The sequence below is a fragment of the Meles meles genome, chromosome 17 (assembly GCF_922984935.1).
Source record: "Meles meles chromosome 17, mMelMel3.1 paternal haplotype, whole genome shotgun sequence".
Lineage (NCBI taxonomy): Eukaryota > Metazoa > Chordata > Mammalia > Carnivora > Mustelidae > Meles > Meles meles.
The window spans coordinates 52,838,742-52,860,410 of NC_060082.1; the positions used below are offsets into that span (position 1 = coordinate 52,838,742).

General features: G+C 37.0%; 1 protein-coding gene and 1 pseudogene across 4 annotated transcripts in view; one reads left to right on the forward strand and one right to left on the reverse strand.

Annotated features, from left to right (window-relative positions):
- The window catches only part of ACBD6 (acyl-CoA binding domain containing 6), a 209,260-nt gene that overhangs the window by 116,265 nt on the left and 71,326 nt on the right, over window positions 1-21,669 (forward strand). The window lies entirely within an intron of this gene.
- Window positions 6,566-6,975, reverse strand: LOC123928195 (annotated as a pseudogene).

The window sequence follows — 21,669 nt, forward strand, 5'->3', positions numbered from 1 at the left end:
GTTTTTCAGAGAGACCGCCCCATTTTACAGTCCCACCAGCAATGCGTGAGAGTTCCAGTTTTTCCCCATCCTTGTCAGCATAGCCATTTTAGCATATTTCACTGTGGTTTTGATTGTCATTGTCCTAATTGTTAAAGACGTTGAGAATCTTTTCCTCAGCTTATTCGCCACTTTTGTATGGTCTTTGAAAGGTTTTTTCAGATCCTATGCCCACTTTTTTTTTTTAATTGGATGGAAAAAGAGGCCACAGAAAGCACAATAAGGTTTTTTTAGAAACAAAATCTATTGAGGGATGTCATGGACTCAGGGCCAGCCCTTTTGAGGTGAATCATTTGTGTCTCTTGTTGCCATCCTCTCTTCTGAGATCTTAATCTGGGTGAAATCAACTTTGAAAGGACCAATAGTGGTAACCTCAAAGGGAAAATATGTCATAACAGAAGCCTGAAGGGTGTGAATACAAGGGAGTAGGTTGGGGACCTTGCTTAGGTGATGGTATTAGTAGTAGGATAAATGAAGTAACTGCCTGAATCAGACTTTTTATTTTGTTTTTGGCAGTTTCCTTTTAATCTCCCTAAATTCTTGAGCCATCATTCAGAGGGACCCCCCCAAAGAAAAGGGACTAGGTTAGTTTCTGTAGGTAGTCTCCATACCCCAAACAGCTAGAGCAGATTAATATTAACTATGTCTAGAGGAAGGGAGGGAAAACTGAATGGGAGAAAAATTCAGAGAGGGGGACAAACCATGAGAGTCTATTGACTCTGGGAAACAAACTGAGCATTGTGGAAGGGGAGGTTGTATGGGGAGATGGGGTAACTGGGTGATGGGCATTAAAGAGGGCACAAGATGTGATGAGCACAGGGTGTGGGTGTTATACGCAACTGATGAATCATTGAACACTACATCTGAAAATGATGTAGTATATGTTGGCTAATTGAATTTAAATTTAAAAATCCATATGGAAAAAAGTAAAAAACAAAAGTCAGTCCCCATTTTAAGAATTTGGTTGTCTCTTTATTACTGAGTTGGGAGATTTATTATATATTATGAATACAAGCCCTTTATCAGGTACATGATTTGCAAATATGTTCTTCCATTCACTGGATTGTCTTTTTACTGGCATAATAGTATCCTTTGAAACACAAAAAGTTTCAATTTTGATGAAGCCCAATATATCTAGTTTTTCTTTTGTTTGTGTTTTTGATGTCATTTTAAGAAACTTGTTTAATCAGAGATCATAGTGATTAAGCCTTTTTCTTCTAAGAGTTTTACATGATGTTATCTCTTACATTTACGTTGTTGATTAATTTTGAGTTGCGTATGATGTGAGGTAGAGGTCCACCTTTGCTCTTTTACGTGTGGATCTCCACTTGTTTCAGTGTCATCGGTTGAAAAGACCATTCCTTTCCCCCCATTGAATTGTTGTAGCACCCTTTCCAAAAGTTATCAGACCATAAATATGAAGATTAATTTCTAGATTTTCAGTTCTCTTCCGTTGGTTGATATGTCTACCCTTATGCCAGTACACTTCTTTTGTTAAATTTATTCCTTTGCTGAGATTTTCTGCTTTTCTCATTTATTTCAAGAATGCTCATTGAAATATTTTATGACTACTACTTTAAAATCCTTGTCAGATAATTCTAACATCTGAGTCACCTTGGTGTTTGGTGTATATTCATTGCCTTTGCTCATTCAAGTTCTGATTTTCTTGGTTCTTGATTACTATGACTTTGTGTTATGTTTTGAAACTGAGAAGTGTAAGCTCTCTGACTTTATTCTTTTCTTTCAAGGTGGTTTTGCTATTCTGGGCCCTTGGATTTCCACATGAATTTTAGAATCAGCTTACTTATTTCCGCAAAACAAAAAGCAGCTGAGATTTGTATAGGGATTGCATTGAATCTGTAGATCAATTTGGGGAGTAGTGCCATTTTAAAATATTAAGTCATCTCATCCATGGACTGTCTTTTCATTTACTTAGGGCTTGTTTAATTTCTTTCAGTGATGTCTTGTAGTTTCCAGTGTATACATCTTACACGTCTTTTGTTAAATTTATTCCTAAGCAAAGGAATAGAAGATAGAAAAAAGAACTAAATGAAAATTGTAGAATTGAAGACACAATAACTGAAATAAAAATTCACTGAATGGGCTCAATACCATAATGGAGATGACAGAGAAAAGAATCTGTGAACTTGAAGTTCTATCAGTGGAAATTATCTAATTTAAAAAACTAAGAGAAGGTAGATGGAACAGAAATCAACAGAGCTTTCAGGACCTGACAATTACAGAAGACTTAAGTTTTTTTGTCATCTGAGTCCCAGAAAGAGAAGAAAAACAGTGTGAGGCTGAAAAATATTCAAAGAATAATGCAGAGGGGCGCCTGGGTGGCTTAGTGGTTTAGGCCTCTGCCTTCGGCTCAGGTCATGATTTCAGGGTCCTGGGATCGAGCCCCTCATCAGGCTCCCTGCTCGGCGGGGAGCCTGCTTCCTCCTCTCTCTCTGCTTACTTGTGATCTGTCTGTCAAATGAATAAAATCTTAAAAAAAAAAAAAACCTCAAAGAATAATGCAGAAAACTTCCCAATTTGAGGAGTGACATTACAGATTAAAGAAGCTAAGCAAAACCAAACCAGATAAATCTGAAAAATTCTGTGCTGAACTTGTCAAAATCAAACCTTCAAATTAAAGAGAAGAAAACATTGAAAGCAGCTAGTAGGAAAGAATACATTATTTCTCTAGGGAAACAGTGATTCTTGATTTTTTTATCTCATCGAATCAAAAATTTTTAATATCATTTGTTGTTAAAAATCCTACTGATCCATATTTCCATAGGAAATATTTAAAACAATTAAATTGGAGAGGGGAGCATGTCTAGTTTCAGCTCCAAAATTAAAGAACAGGGAAATACCAGTCCTTACAACAACAAAAATAATAGTGGAACATATTGACAAGACCAATGTCAAGGAGCTTACCCCCCCCCCCCCCCGTTTTCTTTTGTAGTTTTCTTGGTTTCAGGTCATTAATCCATTTTGAGCTGATTTTTGTGTGTGATATACGATAGGGGTATCAGTTACTGAGAGATTGGATTAAAATTTCCAATTATGATTTATTTATTTTCTTTATTTTAGTTATGTTCCTTTTCATAAACCTTCAAACTGTGTTGTTAGATAAAAATTTAAGAACTTGTTGAATTGACCCTTTTATCAGTAAGAAGTAGCTATTTTAAATTCTATTAATTTTTAGTGTCTTAAAATATACTTTGTTCAATATTATGTAGTTATATCAGTTTTTCTTTGGATAATGTTTGCCTTACATATTTTTTCTGTCCTTTAAATTTTTTTTTTTAATTTTACTTATTTGAGAGAGAGATAGAGAGAGAGCACAAGTAGGCAGAGCAGTAGACAGAGGGAGAGGGAGAATCAGGCTTCCCGCGGAGTAGGGAGCCCGATGTGGGGCTCAGTCCCAGGACCCTGGGACCGTGACCCGAGCCGAAGGCAGCCGCTTAATTGACTGAGCCACCCAGGTGCCCCTGTCCTTTAAATTTTACCCTGTTTCTGTGTTAGTATGCTTGGGCTGCCATGACAAAATACTACAGACAGAATGGCTTAAACAACGACATTTTCTCACGCCTCTGGAGGCTTTAAGTCTAAGAGTAGAGGGCTGACCGGGTTGGTTTCTAGTGTGACCTCTAGTAGTGGCTTGCAGAAAGCTGCCTTCTCATTTGTCCTCACATGGCCTTTCTTCTGTGTGCTCACAGAGAGGTCTCTGGTGTCTCCTCTGCTTCTAAGAGGACAACAGCCCTGTTGGATCAAGGCCATGCTCCTATATCCTCATTTAACCTTAATTACCGCCGTAAAGGCCCTGCCTCCAAATACAGTTACACTGGGGATAAGCGCTTCAACTTAACGAATTTGAGGGGAACATAGTTCAGTTTATTAACACTATGTTGTATATTTAAAGTGTGTTTCTTGTAAATAACATGTAGGTCTTGGTTTTTATTCAGATTTATCTTTGAATGTCAAAGTTTATTTACATTTAATGTAATTAGTGGTATGTATTACTCCATTTAATTTGCCATCTTTGTTTTCTGTTTCACCTGCTTTATGTTTCTCTGCTTTTCCATTCCTAAATTTTTTAGCATTTTAAGTATGTTTTTATTATTTCATTTTGCCTTGTTTAATGGGCATTTGCTATTCCTTTTATGATCATTCTTCTAGTGGTTGTGCTAGGAATGACAAAATAGTACCTTATTACAGTCTGCCTTAAATTAATGCTTTTGCCTCCTTGTGAACTATGTAAAAATCTTAAAATAGTACAATTCTGTTTATTTTTTTTCTGCTTATGTTGCTATAACTGTGATATATTTTTACTTCTGTATTTGCTACATATGTCACAGGATACTGTTTTGGCATTGAACAGTCAAGTCTTATCTTTGTGCACATAAGTGATGCTTTTTCATTACTTCTTTTTGATGTTTTTTTCATTCCTTCTTGCACTTTCCTGATTTCATCTGATATCATTTTTCTTTTGCCTGAAGAACTTACTTTAGTATTTCTTCTAATATTGACTTCTAATGATAGGTAACCTCAGCTTTAGTTCTCTGAATATGTCTATTTCACTTATTGTTTAAAAAAATAAATTTGCGGGGCGCCTGGGTGGCTCAGTGGATTAAGCCGCTGCCTTCGGCTCAGGTCATGATCTCAGGGTCCTGGGATCGAGCCCCGCATCGGGCTCTCTGCTCAGCAGGGAGCCTGCTTCCTCCTCTCTCTCTGCCTGCCTCTCTGCCTACTTGTGATCTCTCTCTCTGTCAAATAAATAAAATAAAATAAATTTTAAAAAAAATAATTTTGCTTGATAGAGAATTCTATGTTGGCCACTTTGTTCTTTCTGCCCTTCAGAGCTGTCATTCCATACTCTGCTAGCTCTCATGTTTTCTTCTTAGAAGTTAGCTGTAACTCTTACTGTTCTTACCCTGTTGATGCTGTCTTTTGGTCTGACAGCAATTAAGATTTTCCCAATATATATCATTTTCTAGCAGTGACTGAGTAGGTGCTATTGTTTAACTCTGCTTGAGGTCCACTGAACTTTTGACATACCTTTTCTTGATTTTGCAAAATTTTTCACTGTGATGTCTTCAGATATTCTGCTCCATTCTTTTCTCTTATCTGGAAGTATAGTTTCTCATATTTTGGACCATTTGGCATGTATTCTAAAAATCATATATTCTCTTTTATTTTTATTGTTTTATTTTTTGTTTTATTTTGCTTCTTAGTTCACTAAGTGCTCCAGTTTGGATAATATTTGTTGACCCATCATTGCCTTTAATAATCTTATCTTCTGCTGTTAAGTTCTTAATTACATTGAGTTCTTAATTACAAACACTGTAATTTTCAGTTCTAGAATGATCATTTGAATAACTTTGCCTAATCCCTTTTTATGTTGAAATTTTTCATCTTTTTTTCTATTTTTTTTTCATGTATTTGCAATAATCATTTTAAAGTTCTTTTTCTTAACTTAAATAGCTGAATCTGGGGCACCATTGTTAAGCGACTGCCTACAGCTCAGGTCATGATCCCAAAGTCTTGGGATTGAGCCCCACATCAGGCTCCCTGCTCAGTGAGAAGCCCCTTCTTCCTCTCCCACTCACCCTGCTTGTGTTCACTCTCTCGCTGTTCCTCTCTCTCTCTTGCTGTCAAATAAATAAATAAATAATCTTAAAAAAATAAATACCAGAATCATCTTTGAGATTGCTGCCTTTGGCCCTTCTTCATTGTTTATGGATCACAATTTCCCACTTCTCTACATATTTCAATAATTTTTTATTTTGAACAATCTAAATGTATACAAACAAGAGTGTGTTTGAACCTTAAACCGTGAACTAGAAGAGTATTTTGCCAACATTATGCCCTGTCACCCCTATACAAACAAGGACATTCTGCTATATATCCACAATGCAACTGTCATGATCAGAATATTATTACTGTCATCTAATCTTGATACATTACTCAGATTTTGCCAGTTGGCCATTGCAGGTCTTTTTTTAAGATTTATTCATTCTATTTTTTATAGTTTCATGTGCTTTAATAGCAAATTTATAGGAACAGTGCAGAAGACAGACAACATTAAAAACTACATGCATTTAGGACAACTCAGAAAAGTATAATGAATGATCTGTGTGATAAAAATGTTACAAACACCATTTAGTTGCTGTCAATAAGAAATCTACTTGTTTTTAAAAAACCAAATGCTGGCATTGTCCAGAAAAATTTAACAGGTTTATTTATAATTGTTATAAAGTTGAACTGAAACTTTATGAAACAAAATGTTTTACTGAAACATTTTGACTTGCATTAATGCTCTATGTCCCTGCATTTATATTAAAATTGACACACAAATGAAAATGGAAAAACCACTGATACCTCATTTCTGTCCCCTATTTTTCTGCTTGCAATCATATACGTAGTTAACTTTTGACCCTATGTGAAAAAATATCTAATGTTCAGAACTACCAATAACAGGAAGAAGATAATATTTTTTTTTAAAGAATGACATGTTTTCCATCATAGTGGATTCTTAAGCACATTCTGCACGTGTGTGGTGTGCTAGCTGGAGGTCTTCCAGCGTAACTGTGACACATTTGGCATGAATAGCACACAGGATGGTGTCTTCAAAGAGGCCCACCAGATAGGCCCCACTTGCCTCCTACAAAGCACCACTAGCTACACTCTAGAAGCACAGATGTGTTTTGAAGTCCTGAACGATTACACACACCAGACGCTGGAAAGGCACTTTGCAGATCAGGTCAGTGGACTTCTGATAATGTCTAATTTCATGGATTGCCACAGTACCAGGTCTGTATACTGATGAAGTTTCTTCACCCCTCCAGTAGAGGGCGCACTCTTGGGAGCGACTTTTATAGCCAGTTGGTTCCTCCATGCTTTACCACTGGTCAATTTGCATGCAGTCTGCTTTGTACAAGCCATGGTACAGAAACTTCTTACTCACCCTCCTTTTCCTTGGGCTGGAGCTCAGTGAGCTAGAGGCAGCACTTATTCATTCTATTTTAGAAAGCAATAGAGTGGGGAGGGGCAGAGAGCGAGGGAGACAAGCAGACTCCCAGTGAGCACAGAGACCAATTCAGGGCTCCATCCCAGGATCCTGAGATCATGACCTGAGCTGAAACCAAGAGTCAGAGGCTCAACTGACTAAGCCACCCATGTGTTGCCCTAGAGGGTCTTTTATAACAAAAGCATTCAGTTTAGAATCACACAGATCAATTATTTTTTAGGCTGTTTCTCATTGGAAGTTTGTCTGATGTTTTCTCCTGATTATGTTTATGTTATGCATCTGTAGAGAGATGTTGTAGAAATGATACTGTATCCTTATTGGAACCTATCTGATAGCACATACTTTCCATTTGCCCCATTAATGATGTTTATTTTGATCACTTGGTTAGGGTGTTATGTGCCAAGATTCTTCATAGTAAAATTACTTTTGTCCCTTTGTAATTCATTACTATTTTGTAGGAAAGATACTTAGAGATACATAAATATCCTGTCCTCATCAAAACTTTAACTCGTGCTTTTATTTACATCAGTTTGGATTCACAGTTCCTTATTTTATTTAATATTATAATATACTGTTATCATTATTTAAATTTATGCTCAAATTATTCCAGGTTTTTCCAGTGAGAGCCCTTCAGTCTGGCTCCTGTGTCTTTTTGACATATGCCCTTAATTCATTGAGAATTTTCACACTTTCTGGCATAACAAGAATTCCAGTTCATCTTGAACTTTTCCCTTTCCCAGCCATGGAAACAGTAGTTTCTCCAAAGATCTGTGGTTCATTTTAGTAGAGAATGGTATTTAGAAACCAAGATCTGAGTAATAGGTGTGCTCATTGCTGTTGGGCTATCACTCATCCCAGATCCTCTTACATACACATACACACACACACACACACACACACACACACACACACACACACACAAATATCTATGTACATTTTTCTTTGTGTGCTGTGTTTGTGTTTTACCATAAGTTCATACCAGTACCTCTATTTCCAGTTGAATACTGCAAGATTCATTCAGTTTTTCTTATTTGTAACTCTCTTTCTCTGACAGTGAGATGCCTAGCTCTCATTATCTTCTCATATTTACTTACTTGATCAATCGCCCAGTTTGTAACCAGTCTCTCATTGCTCTTGCCACCCTCTGTCCTGCATGGGTGCCCTCATCATACTAAAGTTCTGAGAGTTTGTTCAGACCACTTTCCTGGAGGATGATGTCACAACTCATGATCACTGACATTCTGAGATGGTTTACTCTCCCATGGGAATGCCTTCCTCAGTCAGCTTAGGCTTCAACATCCAATACCTTGCCAACCTTTTTTTTTTTTTTTTTTAAGATTTTATTTACTTATTTGACAGAGAGCACAAGCGGGGAGAGCAGCAGAGAGAGAGGGAGAAGCAGCTCCCCTCTGAGCAGGGAGTCCTGAGCGGAAGGCAAGTCCTTAACTGACTGAACACCCAGGCACCCCTCTTGCCAGTCTTTTTTTTTTTTCTCTTGCCAGTCTTTTTAAGGATATCTTCTTCACTCCACTTGGACTCTGATACTTTGTCCCAGACCATCTTTTGTCTCATCCTGCATAAGCCGTGACACCTCACATTAGGCTGCTGCCCCTCCCAGTGGTCACCCTCATCATCCTAGTTAGTCTCTAATACCTTGCTCTATACCATGACTTCTCCCCTCTTCTTTACCCTTCCACTCCTATGGACACCTGCTTCATTCAGACTTACCTATGGTCTTAAAACTGAACTATTCACTAAAAGAAAAGGAAGAGCTGTATCTCATAATTTTTTTATGGTATGTTGCACATTGTGTATAAAGAAGAATGAAGACTGAAGTCAGTGTTCTTTTCCCCCAAGAGAGGGCACTCCTGATCTTCCCTGAGATATTGATTGAGGAGCTGATCACCTCAGGCCAATGAGGAAGTAAGCTAGTTTGGTGCCGTGTTGTAGCTCTGGTTATACCTCTGCTTTCCTACATATCTGGGGAAGGCTTCTTAGGCTGTTGCCTGTGAGCCGATGGGTCTCTGCCTGCCTGTCTTGAAAGACTGATGAAGACTTGATCTGATTCTTTCTGCTTTGAGCTTTTTTCTCTAGCATCCTATCTCATACTGCTTCCAAATTTTGGCAAATTTATGCTGAGATTTATTGTTTGAGGTAGGCCCCCTTCCTCAGGCAGGGCTGTCTCTTTCAATATTGCAAGATAACAGATTCCTATGTGTTCTTTTTTTTTTTTTCCATTTTATTTATTTTTTCAGCGTAACAGTATTCATTCTTTTTGCACAACACCCAGTGCTCCATGCAAAACGTGCCCTCCCCATTACCCACCACCTGTTCCCCCAACCTCCCACCCCTGACCCTTCAAAACCCTCAGGTTGTTTTTCAGAGTCCATAGTCTCTTATGGTTCGCCTCCCCTCCCCAATGTCCATAGCCCGCTCCCCCTCTCCCAATCCCACCTCCCCCCAGCAACCCCCAGTTTGTTTTGTGAGATTAAGAGTCATTTATGGTTTATCTCCCTCCCAATCCCATCTTGTTTCATTTATTCTTCTCCTATCCCCCTACCCCCCCATGTTGCTTCTCCATGTCCTCATATCAGGGAGATCATATGATAGTTGTCTTTCTCTGATTGACTTATTTCACTAAGCATGATACGCTCCTATGTGTTCTTTTAAAAACTATGATTTCCCCCACGGCCTCTGAATTCAGAAATTAAACCATGTGGGAAAATAGCACTTTGTATTTTGGACTTTTGAAATTTTTCAATTGTTGAGCCAATCCCAAACAACCTCCAAAAGTTTTGCTGATTTTATTTTCCCCAGTGTCATCATTTTATTGGAGCCACTCTTAATCTTTAGCGTTTACACAGAATCAACAAACCCCCCTAGGTAAGAAAGTATCAGGAGAGAGCTTGTTCTCTCTCTCTTTTTTAAATTTTTTTTGAGAACCTGTTCTCTGAATAGCTCTCTGATTTAGTTCACTCAGTCCTTTTTACTTCCATGACTGTAAGTACAGCTTTTCAGTTTACCTAACTTTTTAAAATGGTTGCGTTAGAAAAATTGTATCTTCTTACATCTTATTTAGAACCAAAAAACAGCCATACATGTGGTTTCTGTACTTCTTTTTCAGTTAATGTTCTATAATGAAAAATTTTCCATATCATTGAATTGTTTTAAAGTTTTTTATTGTTCTTTTTAATGGCTTAACAAACTGAGGGTCTTATATCCCTGGCAACAGTGGCGTACATGATACATGCAAGAAAACCTGAGAAGCCAGAGTGCCTGAGTGGCTCAATTGCTTATGCATCTGACTCCGGCTTAGATCATGAATTCAGGGTCCTGGAATCAGGCCCTGAGTCAGCTCCCTGCTCAGTGGGGAGTCTGCTTCTCCCTCTACCTCTCTTTCTACCTTTCCCTCTGCCCATCTCCCTGCTCATCATCTCTCTCTCCCTCTCTCTCTTCCCCCCCATAAATGAATCCTTAAGAAAGTTAAAAAAAAATAAAATTTAATAAAAAAGAATATATGAGAAACCATAAGATGAATATGGTGCATCTAGAAGTAGCTCTAAAAATCATTTTATAGGTAAATAAACATAGATATATAATTGTGAAATAGGATATAAAATGTATACACATTACTTAGATAAAACAAGATCTCAGGAAATTTCTTGTTTTCAGTAAGTCTGTTTAGTCACTTAAGATATGCTTTCATTTTTTTGGACAAGAAGGCAGCTGGAGCTGGCAAGGTCACCAAGTCCGCCCAGAAAACTCGGAAGGCTAAATGATTATTATCCCCAATACCTGCCACCCCAGTGTTAATCAGTGGTGAAAAAGCAGTCTCAGAACTGTTTGTGTCAATTGGCCATTTAAGTTTAATAGTAAAAGATTGGTTAATGATAACAGTGTATCGTAAAACCTCCAGAAGGAAAGAATGTTTTGTGGACCATTTGGTTTTTAACATTTTAACATTTTTGAAATTGAAATATGTCTTAAAATCACTGTCAAGCATTAAATAATGTAGTTGTTTTTGCTTTTGTTTGAATAAAGTTAGGCTTTAGGTATTAACATTGTCTCTTCAGTTGAGATATATTCATTGTATGATATGATTATGTTGCAGATTTTCTCCCAGTTTTTTCAGTTTTCTTTTAACTTTCTTTATGGTATCTTTTGCCATATAAATTTTTTAAATGTTTATGTAGTCAAATTTATCAGCCTTTTTATTGCCCATGGATTTTTAGTTATGGTAAGCTTTTTCTTACATCAAGGTTAAAAGAGGAATTCATCTATGTTGTTTCCTGGCATGTGTATGGTTTCGTGTTTTATGATCCGATCCCTAAATGTATGGTGTGAGATATGAGCCCAATTTTGTTTTTTCCCAAATGGCTTCCCAGTTGTGTTAGCATCATTTATTTAAAGGCCATCCCCCAGTGACCCAAGGTGCCACCTTTGTCCTGTACTGAATTTCCATATGTGTTTGGATTTGTTTCTGGGTTTTATAGTCTATTCTTCTAGTCTCTTTGTTCACTTACCAATACTATGCGATTTGATAAAGGGGCCTCATAGTAGGTATTGATGTCTGAAACAACGATTCCTCCCTCATAGCTTTTCCTTTTAAATGTTTTCCTGGCTATTCTTTACATTTATTTGTTTGTTTTATATGAACTTTATTTTTTTTATTGTGTTATGTTAGTCACCATAAAATACATCATTAGGGTTTTTTCCATTTTATTTTATTTTATTTCTTTTCAGTGTTCCAGCATTCATTGTTTATGCACCACACCCAGTGCTCCATGCAATTCGTGCCCTCCATAATACCCACCACCAGGCTCACCCAACCCCCCCCACCCCCTTCCCCTCCAAAACCCTGTTTGTTTCTCAGAGTCCAGAGTATCTCATAGTTTGTCTCCTGCTCTGATTTCCCCCAATTCACTTTTCCTTTCCTTCTCCTAATGTCCTCAGTGTTATTCCTTATGTACCACAAGTAAGTGAAACCATATGATAATTAACTTCCTCTGCTTGACTTATTTCACTCAGCATAATCTCCTCCAGTCCCATCCATGTTGATGCAAAAGTTGGGTATTCATCCTTTCTGATGGCTGAGTGATATTCCATTGTATATATGGACCACATCTTTTTTATCCATTCATCTGTTGAAGGATATCTCAGCTCTTTCCACAGTTTGGCTTTTATAGACATTGCAGCTATGAACATTGGGGTACATATGGCCTTTTTTTCACTACATCTGTATCTTTGGAGTAAATACCCAGTAGTACAATTGCTGGGTCATAGGGTAGTCTATTTTTAATTTTTTGAGGAATCTCCACACTGTGTTCCAAAGTAGCTGCACCAGCTTGCATTTCCACCAACAGTGTAAGAGGGTTCCCATTTCTCCACATCCTCTCCAACATTTATTGTTTTCTGCCTTGTTAATCTTTGCCATTCTAACTGCTGTAAACTGGTATCTCGATGTGGTTTTGATTTTATTTTCCCTGATGGCTAATGATGATGAACATTTTTCATGTGTCTGCTAACTATTTGTATGTCTTCATTGGAGAAGTGACCATGTCTTCTGCCCATTTTTTGACATGATTTTCTATTTTGGGGGGTGTTGAGTTCAAGAAGTTCTTTATAGATCTTGGATATCAGCTCTTTGTAGTGTCATTCACGAATATTCTCTCCCATTCTAAGGGTTACCTCTGTGTTTCATTGACTGTTTCCTTTGCTGTGCGGAAGCTTCTTATCTTGATGAAGTCCCAAAAGTTATTTTCGCTTTTGTTTCCTTTGCCTTTGGAGACGTGTCTTGAACAACGTTGCTGTGACCGGTTTCTGCCTATGTTCTCCTCCAGGATTTTAAATTGGGGCTTGAACTCTTTTTTTTTTTTTTTTAAGATTTTATTTATTTATTTGACAGAGATCACAAGTCGGCAGAGAGGCAGGCAGAGAGAGAGGGGGAAGCAGGCTCCCCGCTGAGCAGAGAGCCCGATGTGGGGCTTGATCCCAGGACCCCGAGATCATGACCTGAGCTGAAGGCAGAGGCTTAACCCACTGAGCCACCCAGGTGCCCCTCCTCCAGGATTTTGATGGATTCCTGTCTCACGTTGAGGTCTTTCAGCCATTTTGAGTTTATCTTTGTGTTTGGTGTAAGAGAATGGTTGAGTTTCATTCTTCTACACATAGCTGTCCAATTTTCCCAGCGCCGTTTATTGAAGAGACTGTCTTTTTTCCACTGGATATTTTTTCCTGTTTTGTCGAAGATAATTTGACCATAAAGTTGAGGATCCATATCTGGGCTCTCTACTCTGTTCCATTGGTCTGGGTATCTGTTTTTTGTGCCAGTACCATGCCGTCTTGGTGATCAGAACTTTGTAATAAAGCTTGAAATAAGGCAATGTGATGCCCCCCAACTGTTTTTCTTTTTCAGCATTTCCTTAGCTTTCCAGAGTCTTTTCTGGTTCCATACAAATTTTGGGATTGTTTGTTGTAGCACTTTGGAAAATGCCACTGGTCAATCAATGTAATAGAACAAATCAGTAAGAGAAAAGAGAAGAACCACGTGGTCCTTTAAATTGATGCAGAAAAAGCATTTGACAAAATATAGCATCCTTTCCTGATTAAAACTCTTCAAAGTATAGGGATAGAGGGAACATTTCTCAACTGCATAAGATCCATCTAAGAAAAACCCACAGCAAATATCATTCTTTTTTTTTTTCTTATTTTTTTTAAGATTTTATTTATTTATTTGACAGAAATCACAAGTAGGCAGAGAGGCAGGCAGAAGAGGAGTGGGGGGGAGGGAGAAGCAGGCTCTCTGCTGAGCAGAGAGCCAGATGCGGGGCTCAATCCCAGGACTCTGGGATCATGACCTGAGCCGAAGGCAGAGGCTTAACCCACTGAGCCACCCAGGCGCCCTAGCAAATATCATTCTTAATGGGGAAAAGCTGACAGCCTTCCCACTGAGATCAGGAACAGGACAAGGATGTCCACTCTCACCACTGTTGTTCAGCATAGTACTAGAAGTCCTAGCAACAGCAGTCAGACAACAAAAAGAAATAAAATGTATCCAAATTGGTAAAGAAGTGGTCATACTCTCTCTCTTCGCAATTGGCATGATACTTTATGTGGAAAACACAAAAGACTGCACCCCCAAACTACTAGAACTCATACAGCAATTCAGTACTGTGGCAGGATACAAAATCAATACACAGAAATCAGTTGCTTTCTTATACACTAACAATGAAACTGTAGAAAAGGCAATTAGAGAATCAATTCCATTTACAATAGCACCAAAAACCATAAGATACCTTGGAATAAACCTAACCAATGAGGTAAATGATCTATACTCGAGGAACTACAGAACACTCATGAAAGAAATTGAAGAAGACACAAAAAGATGGAAAAATGTTCCATGCTCATGAATCAGAAGAATAAAGGTTATTAAAATGTCTGTGGTGCCCAGAGCAATCTATACTTTCAGTGCCGTCCCGATCAAAATACCAGTGGCATTTTTCAAAGTGCTGTTTTATATGAACTTTATTACCGGTTTGTGTAACTTAGTAAAATAGTTTGTTGGTGTTTTTAATGAGAGTATATTGAACTTATAAATAAGGGAGAACTGATATATTCATAATATTGAATCATCCTGTTCAGGTATAGGAGATGTCTTCCCATTTGATCAAGTCTACTTTTGCATCTTTCCAGGAGTATTTAAAGTTTTTCTTCACATAGTATTTGAGCATTTCTTGTTAAATTTATCCTTAAATTCTTACTCTTTCTACTGCTACAAACTGTCTAGTATTTGTTCTTCAAATAATGTTTGAAATGTTTAGGTTTCTGATTACTTTAATGTAGTTCCTATACTATTTTTATGATGTTAAGTCATTGTCTACATTTCAGATATTTCAACTAAAAGGGAAGGTGTAAATATGTTAAATTTTCCTGATTTCCCTCACATATTGTCCTGTGACCCTAATTAAGGGTCATTTGAAAAGTCTGGGCTAATGTGTTAAATCACCTGTATGATTTGCTAGAGAATTGCTCTAATCCCAGTTAAGAATATGCAACTTAATGAAAGTCAGGTGTGAAAACAGACCCTCTTTGCCGTAGCACAATGCATTTTGTCATTTGATCTTTTCCTGCTGAGTGGCTCGTTATGAAAATAGCCTTAGCTCTCAAATTATTTCTTTAATCCTTGATTCTCTCACACATTGTAAAGAGTCCAGTCCTCATACCAGTTTTGTTTTCTTACTAGATTACTGGTATGTTTTGGGTGCTAAAAAAGAAATGTTTAGTAGTGCTCGAGCTTAGAACCTTTCCACATGGGAAAATAGAAAAGTCTAAAATGAATGAAGTTTTACATAATCTACGGAACCTAAGTGAGTGTGTATGGTAGTGAAAGAGGAGAGGGTGAATGGAGATTAAATCCAGTAGCTGTACTTTAAAAAAATATAATTGTTTTATTTTTCATTGCAGCAATCACTTTCATGTGTGCCTATCTTTCTTGTGAGATTAATTGATAAGAACACTTCCATTACTAAAGACTTGATAAAATCACTGATTTATAATGTTATGTATGGCATATCCTTTTGTCCTCAGAATGTACCTTCCAAATATACATGGAATTCTCAGCATTTTGAGGGCAGAGTTTGTGCTATAATTTTGCATTGCTTTTAATATTGATGTTACTATTAGACTTAGCCTTTCTAATTAAATCTTTCTTTTATGTTCCCTCGAGCTAATCAAAACTCAAAATTTGAGTAATCAAAGAAGTAAAAGGGTTTTTGCTATGTCAGAAACATCAACTGAAAATGTATAGAGTTTTTAGGATTCCTTTTATATGTTCTAAAAATCTTACAATTTCTGTATCAAATAACTCATCCCAGAATGTGAACGTTCTTATATAATATTATTTACATTTTAAAATAATTTTTTATATTTAGGTGGTAAATCATGAAGTTAGAAGGGCATATTTCACAAATCCTGATCCCACTGATTATTGTTGATACCAACATGATTTAAACTTCTCATTGGCCAATATGTACTCTCTCCCAGTGGATTATTGATTAAAAACAGATGTATTTGTACATTCTTATTCTTTGCAACTTTGGATATTGCCTTCTTGGTGACATTCTGATTTGTCTGCTTTTAATGCTTTAACCAGCTATAGGAAAAGTGCATTTAGCTTAAGACTAGTACCATTCTTAGATGATGGAATGTTTTTTTCCTTGATGCTCTGAGATTATTTAATGTTTTTAAGTTACGTTCTTGCAAGTGATTGCTTTGATGAGTTACTCTCTATAAAACCCTAAAATAGCACCAAAGTGTTAAAATGGCAAGTACTTTGGCTTTTAAATGCAAAGAACATGTTTAGAAAGCTGAAATAGAAGGGAAAACTCTAATGAATGAAAAGAAATAAAAAGTAAATGAAGTAATCAAAGTCAGAGAAATTGGTATTGGCAGGTTCTGAATGATGTTCCTAGATGAGCAATCTTTCAAAATACTTCTTGTACATTGCTGCTATTCTTTTATTTATTATTAAAATAACATGATCCATGAGGAGCTTGGGGTGACTCTCGGCCTAGCTAATTCTAATTAATCCAGTCGGGGAGAGCAGTAGGGTAAGTGGAGCAGTCTATCGGATTGAAATTCATAACTTAATTGAGGTCAAAGTCCCGGTCTGGGAGAACAAAAGTCTTTTGCTAGGACCAGGCAGATCAATAGCAATAAATATCTGGCTTGGATACAAGTAGCTTATAGTGACAGATTATCTGACAGTGGCCAGAGGTCTTGGTTCTGTTCAGGGCAGAGTCTTGAGCATACCATGGTTCTTGCTGATGTTCAGTCCACAACCATGACTCTGGGAAGGAAGTGATGCTCTCAAGAACTCTTGAAAGTCTTCTGGAAGCACTAAGTATGAATCTCCAAGTGACTTCTCTTTGTTATTATCAAATTAACGTTTCTTAATGATCCTTTTTTTTTTTTAAACAAGAAGAGTTTCTATCACATTGCCAGTTAAGATCCAGAGGATTTGCAAAGTCTATTTATCTAACTTTTCCATCAGTAATTCAAAAAGAATATATAGATTGTTTTGGGGAAGGAATGTAACACAAGCCCATGTTGTCTTGATTTGTATATAACTGTAGAAGTTAAGAGGACCATGTTACATTAACAGTTATGAGTTAGTATTAACCATTTTAAGTATGATAATTTAATTTTTGATTGTGTAGGATTTTTCCTTATTGGTTTTAGGTGCGCACTGATATTTTAGGGACAAGATATCATGTCGTCCATAATATCTTTAACCTACTTCCAAAAAAATGGCAAAATGTTAATAGTTGTTAAATATGAATAAAAGGCCTCTGCTTTTCTCTGTATATGTTATTTTCATAATAAAAAGTAGCTACCAAAAAGAACCATGTGTAATAAAACCATTAGGCTAATGTGTTACTAGAAAAGGTTTCTCTCTGTCCCATTCTGTTAATACTTTTAATTAATTTCTACTTAGTTGTCAAAGCTTGGCTGCTTTTATGCATATTATTGTTTATCCACAGTAATAATAATTGCTTAATTAGTATAAGCCTTTGGCATTCCACTCATCATTTAATAACGTTATTGCTACTCAGGCTTAACTGCCATCTGACTATGGGAAAGTGAACTCTTGAGATCCACAGTTGTTGGCTATGTAAGGTATGGAGAGCTACATAGTATAAATGGTTGGGTATTATTATAGCAACTTACTAAAGGGACTTTTTGATCCTTTATAAAATTGATACATTAGTCTTCTTTAAATATCGATATCTAAATGCTACTTCAGAATCTAAATGATTCTTTCATCAAGAACCTCTGATGGTTTCTTATCTATGAATCAGCCCTTAACTTTTCTGATTGACTCTCAGAGCCCCACCTCTGTGACCATACTGTGTTATCCAGGGTTCCTTGCTTTATGAAGTTGCTGAGCTCACTTTGTGTATCCCAGAAGGTTACAAATCTGGATCACCAGAATCAACTGTAGATCTTTTAAAAAAAATAATAAACCTCAATTCCAGAAATTATGACTTGGTAGGTGAGTTGAGGATGGCAGGTATTGGGAAGACGAGAATCTCAAATTTATAAAAATGTCTGCAATGTAATTCTGTCATGCCAGACTTCTCTGTATTCACCTGCCAATTCTGTGGTGCCATCTATCTTAAGTAGGATAGAATCCTTAGGATTCTTAGGATAGAATCATCAGATTAAACTGATTCATTGCTGTGATGAATCACTAACAACTGTTTAGAATTCCTAGATTTTTAAAAGATGGATGCAAATTAAGATATAATCCTGTGGGGCGCCTGGGTGGCTCAGTGGGTTAAAGCCTCTGTCTTCGGCTCAGATCATGATCCCGGGGTCCTGGGATCGAGCCTCGCATCGGGCTCCTGCTCAGTGGGGAGCCTGCTTCCTCCTCTCTCTCTCTCTCTCTGCCTACTTGTGATCTCTGTCTGTCAAATAAATAAATAAAATCTTTAAAAAAAAAAAAAAAAGATGTAATCCTATGGGCTGAGCGCTTGTGTTTTTTTTAGATTATTGTGTAAGCTATGTCTACATATTTGGTCTTTTTTTTTCTTCTTATAATCCTTAAAGGGAATTTTTTCCACATAATAATCCAGTCAGCTGCAAACTCAAGAGTCAAATCCAAGGTTTCCACGAACAAATGCTCCTGGCAGGTAAATTTTCAGTTAGTTTATCAAAACAAAGTGAAGACATCAAAGCTTTTTAGAAAAAAAAAAGTGTGTGTGTGTATGTATGTATATAAAATATATATATAAACAATATATATATATTTTATATCATATAAAATATTAAATATATATTGTTTATATGTATAAATATTGTGTGTGTATGTGTGTGTGTATTTATTTTAGAGGGCAAAGGGGGAGGAAGGTGGAGGGAGAAAGGATCTTCAGCAGACTCCCTGCTGAACATGGAGCCCAATGATCCTGAGATCATGACCTGAGCCATAACCAAGAATTGGATGCTTAACCAACTGAGCCACCTAGGCACACATAGAGAATATATTTTTAAACAGAATAAACAAGGCTGTCCAACATGAGGTCATTTTTCAGTGTGTTTCTACAGTTTCAGCCCTTTGTTCATTTCGGAACTCACATATTTTCCATAAGTTCATGTACACACCAGAATAATACAGCAACAACTTGGGGAACAACGTTGTGGGGGTTTTTTTGTTTTATTTTTTAAGGTTGTGGGTTTTTTTAATGGGTCACTTGGGAGGCAAATATAGTCAGAGACTGTCTACCCTGACTGAAGTCAAGACAGCATTATAGAAAAATTCCTTAACCAAGGAAGATAAAATTAAGGAAAATGCTACGATATATGTGAGCTATTCTTCAGCTGTTTTATTTAACTGCTGTGATTGTCTTAATTGTATTTACTTTACTGTTCACCTTTGTTGTCTCCCCAGGACTGTAAGTTCTTTGAGTGCAAGGATCACGTTTTCTGTTTCTTTACTATTCCTAGTGATCTCTTGCATAGTGTTGAACATAGAGCGCACATTCAGTCAATATTATAAAATATTTAAAAATTATCGTTCATTTGTAGATAAATACTCCACCAGCTGGAACACACACACATACGAGTGTATGCACAAACATGCTCACAAAATCCTTTTGCCTGTGCTTTCTTCATTTCCATGCCTCTTCTTTTCCTCCAGCCGCAACCTCCTGTTACACTCCCTCTTTTGCACTCCTGTAATACACTTTATTTACATCTGTGATGGAATTTATCATTCTTTATAATAATTATCTCCATTCCTAAGACTCCAGGCTCCTTGAGGGTAGAAACTTTGATATTTTACTACTCCTGACTCCTAACATATTGCCTGACATACCACTTAATGTGTGTTTGAAATATACAATGAGCAAAGATTTAGACTAAAATTAATAATGCCCAAAGAAACAGTATCTTTTAGAAACTTATGGAAAGGTTTGGTCAATATGTAAATTCTGTAGAGTTCTGTGTGTGGCAGGCCCAAACAAATACGTTGTAACACATATATCAGGTAGACATTCTTCAGCAGTAGATGCTAAAGACTGCTCTGAGGACAAATTAGATGTATTCGTAAATGAAGGGTATGCATTATGAGACCCATGTTGGAGTGGCTTAATGCTCTTAACAGATATCTTGGCAGTGAACTGATATTGTTTCATGTTGCTATTATTTATCTTTTTCAAACAGTTCTGTATTTTTTAGAACCTCTGTGTTTAATTTTAGCATTTACTTTTTTAAAAACATGAATGAATTGAAAGAAATGTAGAGAATCTCTTAAAACTGTGATAGAATGTATTAGTTTATGACTAGAGTAGAGAGAAGAAACAGGTGTGGTATAAGATAATCATATCTCTTATTTATCCCTTCCCAAATGTAAAATTTACATTCACTCTGTACTTTCAAATCACATCTTCCACCGGAAATGCAATTAGCTTTTATGGAGACCAATTGAAATGACCCAGTTCATTCCCAGAACCCAATCCAAGGGCAGATATTGCTGCTGGCATGTGCCCCTAGGCCTGAAGGATGGGCACAGGGTAAGTGAATGGAAATGGAAGGGTGAACTGAGCTTCGACATGGTCACTGAGGTGTCTCTACTCATGCATACGAAGTCCTTTGTGATGTTGGATGGAGCCAGAAGTTGGAAAGGAAGGGGTTCTAGAGATCTCCATTTGTACTTTTGCCGTAGGCATACTCAAATGTTGGGGGGAGGCTTACCTACCAGCTTCATGGTTTTCAGAGTGTTCTGTCAATCCCCACGGAGGTACCTAGAAGTTTCCTCCCTACCTCAGTTTTTACGTATTTTAGGATTATCTGCTGAATATGATTTTATTTTTAAAAAGAGGTCCCCTGTAAGGATTATGAGATCAAGTCTGGTCCTCACTGTGTACCAAGCTTTAGTATTGTTTAAGTCCTGGGAGCTTTGGAGGCTTTTTGTAAATATTTTTGACTAAAACAAATGTATCATCCTCTTGTGCAAAGAAACCTGTACATCTCCAAAAAATGAAGGCAGTTTTTTGGGTCAGCAGACAAAGATGTATCGCTGCAAAAGAAGTCTGAAAATTGTGAACAAAGACGATGAAACCAATACTGAATGATCAGATATTTGTATCATTTTTTCCATTCCACTATCTATCTATCTATCTATCTATCTATCTATCTATGTTAGCTCATTTTATCCCTGCAAGAGTCCTGTGTGGCATTGTCCTGACGCAAAGCTAGTAAGTGAGTAGGAAAGCCCAAGTTCACACTTCTGTACTTTAACTGCAGGTCCCGTGCTGTTCTCCTGCACTGTGCTCTCATCATTCTCTTTCACACTGACTCAGTGCTTTTAGAATTCACAGCCATCTGATGCGCTTTGTGAGGATTGTAGTAATAAGTTCTCCGTGTCCTTAATATTTCCTTATTTATAATGAAATTCTTACACGTAGACAACATTTCATTCAGCAGGTGTTCCCCTTCAATGTGACTTTTAATCCATGTTCCTGTTTTCACAGCTCACAATTTTCTTTAATAAGTTTTTTTCTGTCATTTTTATACTGAATAATCACTTCTTTTGCTAAGTTTGTGCCTGA